Here is a 10,349-nt window from a genome sequence, read left to right as displayed (position 1 = left end):
CAAAGGTTAACTGGAAGAGATCCCTCAAAGGGATAAGGGATGCCTTTATACTTCTTACTAATTGTATGTCATTATCAATTTATCATTATTAATAAAGATTCGAGTTTACTACTACTACTACAAGTGGTCAGGTACCTACTGCTACAAAGCGTGCCAATTTTGCATATCATATACTTACCACCCAACTAATGGTCCAAAATTATCCAAACTATTCCCAAAATATTTGATTGAGGCAGGATCGGTGCAAAATATTTTCAAAAATTAGAGAAACTTACAGAAAACTAATAATATTGGACTGTGGACTATTATTGGATTACAGTTGGGTGGTTTGAAATGAGATGAAATGATTTATTAGATGATGCATGTGTGGAGATTGGGTTACATTTTTAGCTAACATTGCTACTACAGAAATCTCACAAAAGTCTACCTTTTTAGGCGGCTGTTGAGTTACGAAAGGGATTTATGAATGGAAAAGTAATTTTTATAGTTCTTACAATTCAATATTTTCTATTGCAGCAACAAATATCTGTCAGTTACTTACTACAAATATTCCCGAAGTGCGCACCGAGTAACAACCTATAACACCATACTTAAACACTGTAACCTTAAATCTAGTTCCCCTATAGAAGCTAAGAAACTCCTATTCAAATTCTTGACCTCTCTAAATTATGCCGAGACTGAAGATATTTTAGATAATGTTTAGTTATAATATTCTACAATATATTAGTACAACTAGTTTTAAACTTTTAAGTAAGTTTTTTGTGTTAGCTATTAAGTAACCTAGTTCTATTAAAAAATTGTTCCTGGTCCCCCGCGGTTCAGGCAAAGCCTAGTGCAGATACCCCTGATATAATATGTAACCCATATTTTTGAAAATATTAAATTTTACTTTACTTTTACTTTTTACTAGTTACCTACTGGTAAAACCCTGGAATGGAGAGGAGAGCAGGTAATGGAGCAGCGTACAAAAAGTAAGTAGAAAAATATTTGCTGTCTCTAGTTCACTTGGTTCAATGTAGGTAGGTATAACCGTATAACGTTTGCGGACACAATGTCCCCACCCACCCAACTAGCCAGCATGCCATCGACGTTTAGCATACATCGTGTACAAGCCGCTAACAAACATTTGGACACGACTCGGTTACTGTTAACACATTGTTAGTGGCTAAACAATGTACCTAAACGTGAACTGAATCTGAACACTAGGTAGGTACTTATCGGCAACGCGCTTGTGACATCCCTGGAGCCTGGCTGCATGGTTCCAACTGTTCCAAGCCTTGCCTTGTTGCATATTCAAATGATTCCAGTGCATCTCTCACACCATTTGAATTGATTTTCAATTTAAAAACATTTTAACACATTCGGCGCCGCACGGTTCCATTTTTATCGACTGTCACTATGCGCGTCCCTTTCGCACTTACATAAGGTAAAGGGCCCCTGTTTCGGCAGGTTAAGGCTCTTATCGTATATATTTTTTTAAATATTACTAAGCATAACAATACCTTGAAAGCTTTTGAGTAAGTTATATTACTTCTTTGTTAATAATTTAATGTATAAACTATAGGGTTTTAGTTGAAACTTTTTTTATGAATTTTTTCGTGATCCTCTTATTTGGCTCCCATTTCGTGATACAAATTTAGCTCAGCTCCTAAGTTCGTGAATTCGTGTCCCCTGTTTCGGAATAAAGTTTTCTTAGAGTAATTGGTGATAATTTGCTGATAATCATTTTAAATATTTAACGGTTTTACCTACTTTATACGAGTAATTGTAAGGTCAAATTAAAAATAATATTTAAAAAAAATGTTAAATTGAGAGCTAGCTTAATGTTTTTTGTACTCATCGACTTTAATGGTTGAATTAAGACTTCGTAAACCATATGGGTACTTCAATACTTGATTAAAAGCCGAAACTACCTATATAAGTAAAAAACTTAAATAAAAATAAAAATAAAAAAATACAAAATACATATATATTAACTATCTTATACGTTAAATATAAACATACACAAAAATAAATCAAATAAATTGAATTATAAATAAAATTGTGCTAGTAGTTAATATGAGAATATACGTGGAATATACCTATAAATTTAAACTCGGGTCACATTCAAACTCGTTTTATGAGAATTCTAGTGAAAAAAAACATATACCGAATTTCGCTCATACGAAACTACATGAAATACATTAATTGTTTTCTAATTATCTTCGTTGTTATATTTAAAAACAAGCACTCAAAATGTATCTAGAAAATCCTTGATTCGTTAGTGGCACGAAATAAGAGACACGAAAAATAAAATGACCGCTATTTCGTGAGTCCATTTATTGCATTTTTAAGGTATTTCTATGCATATATTCAATCTTTTTTCTTATCAAATCAATTACTAAGGAATCCACAGAAACACTCCCAAAGACTTTTATTCGAATGGGTTTAGCTTTTCCTTCCTATAAGCTTAACAAGTGAGAGCGCGCACCTTACGCCTAAAAAAGTGCACGCATACAACACAGCTGTTCGCGGCCGTTTGACAGTTTCGACCGTTTTTTTGTATACTCTCAGTTTAATGACTAAAATATTGGTTATTATTTTATTGAAGAGATTAAATAATACAGGTTTTTTTTCATATGTATAATTTGAATAAAAAATATTTGAATTTCTTATTATTTGCGCCAGAAACAAAACTAACGAAATAACGTACTAACACGAACTTGGGGCCCTTTACCTTAGGTACTTGTTAGAACGTGATAGGCATGGTGATAAGCGATAAAAATGCGACCGTGCTACCGCCGCAGGGCCAAGAACCCGACTGTCGGGTACACTGTTCGTAGCGACTACGCGCTCCATACGGCAAAACCGTGGCTACGCGCTACGTGCGTAATCCGTAGCACTTAGTGGCAATGAATGTGTGAAAATTCAAATTTTGACTTTCTAGTGTAGCGGTCATTATTACGGTTACGAGTAATTAAGGCTGTTTGTAGGTATATTTTGTTTTATTTATGTTTGATTTGTTTATTTATTTGAAATGTCAAATTAACAATGGTTTATTTGACATTTCAAATATTTAGATTATTTTTCAATTAGTAATGTACATAATAAGCATATAATTATGTACTTGTACGGTCGAAAGTATTAATTTTGGTATTAAATATCTAGGAGACCGAGCTTTGCTCTGAAAACATAACAACTCAAAAATGCGCGTTTGTCCAGAGATAAGACCTAGCTAGATCGATTTTTCGTCCCCGAAAAGCCCCATATAGCAAATTTCATCGAAATCGTTAGAGCCGTTTCCGAGATCCCAAGTGACAATCAATATGAAAGTCGCTACAGGACCTCATACTATTCTGCCCGATTCGAACTTTAAGATACGTCAATTAATAGATCTAGAAACGATATGGACTAGATGTGTTTTTGTTTGAAGAAACGTCACATTTGACACTGACATATCTAATCCGTATTATCGTTCCTAAGTAAGTAAGTAAGTAAAGTAAGTAAAAATTTATTTGTGGAACACAGGTACAGTTAAGGTCTTATATATAAAATAATAAATAGAGCTCTGTGTTTTGCCTATTGGCGTACAAATATTAAACTTAAAAATAATGGTGACTCATTACGAGTATGTTTACCATAAATTATTACATTTAAACAATAGCTATGTCTATTAGTAATATTACGGCAATAAACATTGAGAATAGAATATTATATTGTTTAACTTCCAAATAAAATAATAAAATTTCTGAAATCACACAATTACAATCAAAGACGTATCTTAAAGTACGAATCGGCCGATTGTCACTGTGACAAGATACAAAATGGCTCATACAGTAGGTAACTCGATAAGTTTTGAGATGCTCGAAAATTAAAAATGTACCGCACCTGTATTTTATACTTATAAAAAGCAAATTTATTCAAAAATACACAAGTGGCTAATTAGATAAATTTAAAAAAAATATCGTGTTGCAGTCATTTTACTATGACCGTCCCGCGGGTTTTCTTTGAAACGATGGAACTGAACCACTTATAGTTCGTTTTTTTAGCATTAGAAATAAGGTAAACAATCTTGATGTGTCTTTTAATTGAAAAACACATTTTAAAAATAAGTTACGGCAAATATGTAACAATTATGAATCTAATACGATCATTTATATTCTTCTGCTTTCATAAGTAATAGTTGCTGATTTTAAAAAGGCGTTTTTCAATTAAAAGACATGTCAAGATCGCTTACCTTCTTTCAAGTTCTTTCTAATGCTAAAAAAAACGAACTATAGTGTGCAACGATTACAATCAGCATTTAGGGGACTCTGTTCCATCCCGAGCAACAGTTTTTAGATTGTTTAGTGAATTTAAAAGGGGTAAAACTAACCTCGAAGATGACCAAAGGAGCGGTCGCCCGCAAACAGCAGTAACTGCTGAAGTACCTAGTTTCTGCATTCCTGATGCTGTTGGTTCGGGACGACCCACGAATTACGCATACGGACATTGAAAAGATCCTAGGGGTTAGTTCGGGGAGCGTTAATATCATCCTACATCTGATCTTGGAGTGAGGAAGCTATGTTGTCGTTAGATCCCGCGTTTGATAAAGTTGCGATCGATGCGTTCTGCCTTATCGGATCAAGACTGGCAAAAATGTTTTCACCACACCAGCTCGGAAAGGCTTACTTTGCACTTCAAAAACTGATAGCAAAGTTGCATTTTATTCACATGTGAGGCAAAGTAATCAAATGCAAATTATGAGTTGTTTTCTTATGTTTGCTGGTAGAATTGACTTTTAAATGATGATTTTGGATTGATAAATATTTAATAACATTCATTTGGATTTGATTTTGTTTGATATTTTACATTTAATATTTGCTTCAGGTTAGTGTGGTGAAAAATTTTGTGTTTCACTCGGGGGCAAATTTTGTTTAACCCTCGTGCTTTGAAACCCTCAAGATTCCATTTTTCGAATCTTTCGCTTTGGAATCTTTCGCTTGCTCGGGTATCAATGCAATATTAGTAGCACGAGCGGTTAAACAACAACTTTGCCTCTTGTAAAACAAATAACTATTTCAAAGTTGGTTTAGACGAATGGAACTTTGTACCCAGGGCCGTCTTAAACTATGCTGGGGCCCCTGGGCACATAAGAATTTTGGGCGCTTTTGGAAAGTAAAGAAAGCGAATTAAACTAACATTTTTCTACTATGATCTTCTATTTATTATGAGTAATCAAATATACTGTTACTGTGTCTGTCCTTCGGGGCCCCCTGAGGATGGGGGCCCTGGGCACGGCCCCGTGTGCCCTTATGGTAAAGACGGTACTGTTTGTACCTATAGAGCAGCGGTCGGCAACCTTTTAGCAGCCAAGGGCCACATAGTAGTTAAGGAAGTAGACGCGGGCCGCACTTTGTTAATATGTGTGACTTTATCAGACATTGCTGTTTGACAATATTACATAAAACATAGCCAAGGGGGTTCGCGGGCCGCAAGTGAGAGGTTCGCGGGCCGCATGCGGCCCGTGGGCCGCTTGTTGCCGACCGCTGCCTTAGAGAATGATAGTATTTTGAAAAAAAATTAAATAAATAGTGCTAATATCTTGAATGGTTTTTCAGTATATCAAAAGTTATCGAGTGACCAACGTAAATTAAAACTTTCGACTGTACGTGTCACATGAACGTCATTCGAGTATGAGTTGTTGAGTCTGTGCGGAAAGAGAAGAGTCGTCAAATGTATGGGATTCTACTGTACATACCTACATAAAGCCAGCCAGTCGGCCAGTACTGCCTCCCTTTGCGCCATCTCCGTCCTACCCCGTGCTTTTTCCAGTAAGTAAAGTCATGATTTTTTTTACAAACAAATCGTTATCGATACTTATCTGTGTGTAGTAACATGTACCTAGGTAACTTTACAAAATCAAACGATTTCCTGCTATTTTACGAAAAGTGGAATCTTGAGCGTTGCAAGGGTTTCAATTCAAGGCACGAGAATTTTACATCTCTAAGTCAACCAAGGCTAGTAATTATGTGAAGATAGACTGTCTTTTTATGTAACATACGAGCACAAAATGCCGTGTCTTACAGCTACATGTTATTACTATTTTAATATTAATATAGGCCGGTAGCTTGAACATGTCATGGAAAGGTCTTTCAAAATGAATAGGGGTTTTAGAAGAACATTTTTTGATAAAGTAATTATTTTCGGAAATAATCGCTTTGAAAGAAACAAAATGTGTGTGACAATTTTTTTATGTTTTCAACCTCATAGTGTGGGGTGTCGTTGGATAGGCCTTTCAAAATGAATAGGGGTCTTTCAACAACATTTCTTGATAAAGTGAATCATTTCGGAAATAATCGTTTGGAAAGAAAAAAAAACAAGTTTTTCCTTCTAACTTTTGAAACATCTGTCCAAAAAATATGAAAAAAAAAACATGAAAATAGTGCTTAAAAAACTCAATCAAATAAAATTAAAAGAAACTTGATCAGTTCAGCCGTTTATAAGTTATCGCTAAAAGTCTTCCCTTCTTATTTTAATTAAAAGCCTGGCAACCCTCATGTGTGACCGGATTTTCGCAGGCAACCCTTGTCATTGTATTTGCAATAAAATTACCATAATTTTGATGTATAATTCAAGCGTCAGACAGATGAGTACAATTATCGATATAAAATCACCTCTTTAAACACGGCAACCACATAATAGTGACCGAAAAAAGATAGGCAACCTAGATGATTTATGTTGTACAAGTTGTATACTTTCCCTTGAAACTTATTTCGATCGTCAGACAATTCGGTGAAATACGCCGGAATTTTTTTTTTCTTTTAAATTTATTAAAAATAGCCTTGACCATATTTCTTTAGGCAACCCTATTAATTTATGTCCTGGAACATATTTTCTTTCATATTTTCATAGTTTCAGCCGTCAGACAGATTGGTGAAGGTCGACCATATATGTGGGATCTTAGACCATTACGGTGGCGTCGTTGATCGGGTCGCCACTTTCCCGAACGAAGGTTGAGGGAGGCGGGCTGAGATACGCGTCATACTTGTGAACGGGTGCTGTTTGTGGAGACTGGTCTGTTTAAGCTAACACAAGCTATTATACTTAGTAACTTTATTTTTATTAATTAATTACAGTGAGACGCGTAAAAAAGTGCTAGATATCGAAACTAAACCCCGAGGACGAGGAAGACCCCGAATCACATGGATGTCCGTAGTAAATAAGAACCTCAAAGAAGCCCGAGTCAACAAACAGACGACCCAGGACAGGATACGGAGGGCCGACCCCAAATAAAATAGGAAAGGGCCAGGCAAAGAAGAAGAATTACAGTGAGACGCCTCATTCTGCTCTCGTATGTTTCTTTTCTCTTAATGAATGTATTAATTATACAGGGTATTGACTCTTGGAGACCCTATACATCTCTAAGGCTAACTTGACACCTAGAGACATTTACACCTCTAAATATTATAGATTTTTTTTGTGTTTTGTATCTGTATTTTGTATGTAATTCGACATTAAGAGACCATATACATCTCTTAGTAATTGTAATAAGTACTTAAGTTAGATTGAATTGTTAGTTTTATTTTATAAAATTGTTGATGTTATTATTTTTGCTTGTATGTAAATTCAATGTTGACGTGTAAAAGTGCCCTTGTGGCCTATTTGCTGAATAAATGTTGATGTTTGATGTTTGAATTAAAAATAATTTGCTAAACACTGAATGCTTTCTCACTCAACAATCAAGGACGTGGATCCTCGGATGCTCTATTAAGAGACGGTGTAAAGTATCAACATAAAATGTACCTACGGGTTTTATTTACCGTCCACATTTGTAACTACTAATTGAAGTCTACTTACGTAATAGCGGCTTGTTACAATCCAACACTTAGCATACTCCTGAAACGTCCATATAAAACTTCATTACAATGCATGTTAACTTATCAAGGTGACAGTTCAGAACAAGTTCGTAAAGTACAGAAGTTGTGTTGAAATACGCGCGGTGGCGCGGAAGGGAGTGACGAACGCTGGGCACGGCGGGCGCGCGGCGACTGCCGCGGCAATCTCGAGCCTCTCTGGATACAGGGTGGAAGGTTGGGGTGGGTCAGGGAACACTTCCACGCGTCACCTTTCCAGACGTATGCTTTGGGTGTTATGGTTTACGACAATTAATTAATTTACAATTCAAATAATTGTTTATAGTAAAATAGTTGTTACGTAGGTTGCCCTGAAAGTTTCGGGAATGGGACACTTAGAAATAACATAATAGAAACAGGCATATAATTTATAAAAATGTAACTCTTTATAAAACTTTTAAGGTATATTCCATTTGGTTGTCATTTGTATTTAAGAATTACTGGCAATTTGAAAATTGTATGTCGAACATTATTTGAATTTTTGGCCAAGTGATTTTTCGGATCATATTTTTAAACGGTTTTCAATATGCCCTCAGCGAACAAATAAAAGTTACAATGGGCTTCTGTTATTTTTTTATGAACTAGAGTTCATCGTACGCTCGTTTGCAGTTAAAATTAAATATGAAAGTCACTTTCATTTTATCCCATGGGTGATCTTAAAGAAGCATGTCATTCCAAAGCGACGTCAAAAATTAAAATCGCATTTGTGCTGTTAATTAAAAAGACTGCCAAAAAAGTTGCATATCGGCAGATTTCGACATTCCTAAATATTCATATGACAACAGTAAAAAAATCTTTTATATATATATATATATGTAAAAAAACTTCAATTCCGTTGGCTACTCCACGAATTTCATACAAAACCACTAAGGCCCCAAAATCGCCATACAAAAAGGACTTTGGGATTATGAGCCGTGTGCATTACAGAATGATTACTTTCAAAAGAAAATTTATATGCGTGGTCAGTTTGAGTTTAAGTATGCATTACAATAAAGATTGACTGTCTAGATGCGACAGTTTTCTCTATTCCCGAAACTTTCAGGGCAACCTACGTACACACACTTGAAAAAAAAATACACTTTCAATGTGTTCGGGTTAGCATAGTTTATAACTATCCGAAATTTCAATTCGATAGCTTTCAGCTTAAATGCTTCGTCACACAGGCGCGTTTTCCGGGCGGGGCGCGCATCTTTTACGTATAAAACGCTCACGCCCCGCCCGGAAAGCGCGCCTGTGTGACGGAACCTTAAGTAGTTCTTGAGATACTTAGCAATGTGAGAGACGGACGGACGGACAGACAGAGAGAGTCACACCATAAGGGTTCCTTTTTGGTACGGAATCCTAATTAACTGTCATAGGGACCATCATTCGACGCGGATGATATAACCACAGAAGAAATAATAGTACTACCGTACAGAAAGGACACTTCCTACAAACCCGAAGTTTGACAGCAATGGGGTTGGCAACTGTCAAAGGTTTGCCTAGATGGCGCCATCATAGCTTGCCCCTTTTTCTATGAGATTTGGCTTAAAGAGCTGGCATCCAGGGTATTATAATATAATAATAATAATTCAGCCTATATACGTCCCACTGCTGGGCACAGGCCTCCTCTCATGCGCGAGAGGGCTTGGGCTATAGTCCCCACGCTAGCCCAATGCGGATTGGGGACTTCACATACACATTTGAATTTCTTCGCAGATGTATGCAGGTTTCCTCACGATGTTTTCCTTCACCGAAAAGCTAGCGGTAAATATCAAATGATATTTCGTACATAAGTTCCGAAAAACTCATTGGTACGAGCCAGGATTTGAACCCGCGACCTCCGGATTGAAAGTCGGGCGTCATATCCACTCGGCCACCACGGAATCCAGGGTATTAAAAAAACAAAAATTTGACACAATTCTAGGGATTGACGGGGCAAGCTATGATGGCGCCATCTGCTAAAAACTTCCACCGGCCAACCCCATTCAGGTTCGAATCATGTTATCCCTATCTAATATGACAGGACCCCTCTATACTATCTCTTCTTTTTGCTAATATATAGCACTATCCCTTTCGGCTATTTAGGGTTGTCAAAATTCAAGTGATTATCTTATCTGTGGTCGTGCACGCACAAGGAAGTCAAGTGGTGCCAACCCTAATAATTGCTCGGAGCAATGCTGTGCCGAACGGAGCCGAGTTCGACCGAAGTCAGGAGTGTCTCCCCACTGATATAACTAATTAAAATCATGCGTCATTATTATTAAATAAATATCAGCTTACAAAATGCAAATACCTTTCTGGCAACTCGAAATGTATAAATTTAGGGTTCATTTAGACGGTGCGAGAACTCGCATGCGAGTTACATTACATTGCGTAATTTGATAGGTCGGCTAAATTGATGTAACCTCAATGGTCCGCAATGTAACTAAAATCGCATGCGAGTTCGCGCGCCGTCTAAGTGAGCAAATAAGGTATTTGCAAACGTTAATAACT

This window comes from Cydia splendana, chromosome 6 (genome assembly GCF_910591565.1).
Source record: "Cydia splendana chromosome 6, ilCydSple1.2, whole genome shotgun sequence".
Lineage (NCBI taxonomy): Eukaryota > Metazoa > Arthropoda > Insecta > Lepidoptera > Tortricidae > Cydia > Cydia splendana.
Note: the sequence above shows the minus strand (reverse complement) of the source record.